This window comes from Phoca vitulina, unplaced genomic scaffold, assembly GCF_004348235.1.
Source record: "Phoca vitulina isolate PV1807 unplaced genomic scaffold, GSC_HSeal_1.0 scaffold77, whole genome shotgun sequence".
Lineage (NCBI taxonomy): Eukaryota > Metazoa > Chordata > Mammalia > Carnivora > Phocidae > Phoca > Phoca vitulina.
In genome coordinates this window covers 6,346,310-6,346,821 of record NW_022589780.1, presented here as the reverse complement: position 1 = coordinate 6,346,821, position 512 = coordinate 6,346,310, and positions in this window count along the sequence as shown.

Genomic DNA, 512 nt, shown 5'->3' with positions numbered 1-512 from the left:
AAAGAAAGAAAGAAAGAAAGAAAGAAAGAAAGAAAGAAAGAAAGAAAAAGAAAGAAAGAGCACTCACCACAATCAAGTGGGATTTATTCTTGCTCTGGATAAGTGGTTCAATATTTGGAAATCAGTCAAAATGATAAATACGATCTTCTCAATGGATGTAGAAAAAGCATTTGACGAAGTACAGCATCTTTTCTCGATAAAAACCCTCAACAAAGTAGGAGTAGAGGGAACACACCTCAACATCAAAAGGGCCATATATAAAAGACCCACAGCTATCATCCTCAGTGGGGAAAAACTGAGAGCTTTTCTTCTTTGGTCAGGAACAAGACAGGGATGTTCACACTCACCACTGTTACTTAACATAGTACTGGAAGTGCTAGCCTCAGCAATCAGAAAACAAAAAGAAATAAGAGGAATCCAAATCATCAAGGAAGAAGTCAAACTTTTACTGTTCACAGATGATATGACACTCTAGGTAGAAAACCCAAAAGGCTCCACCAAATACTTGATAG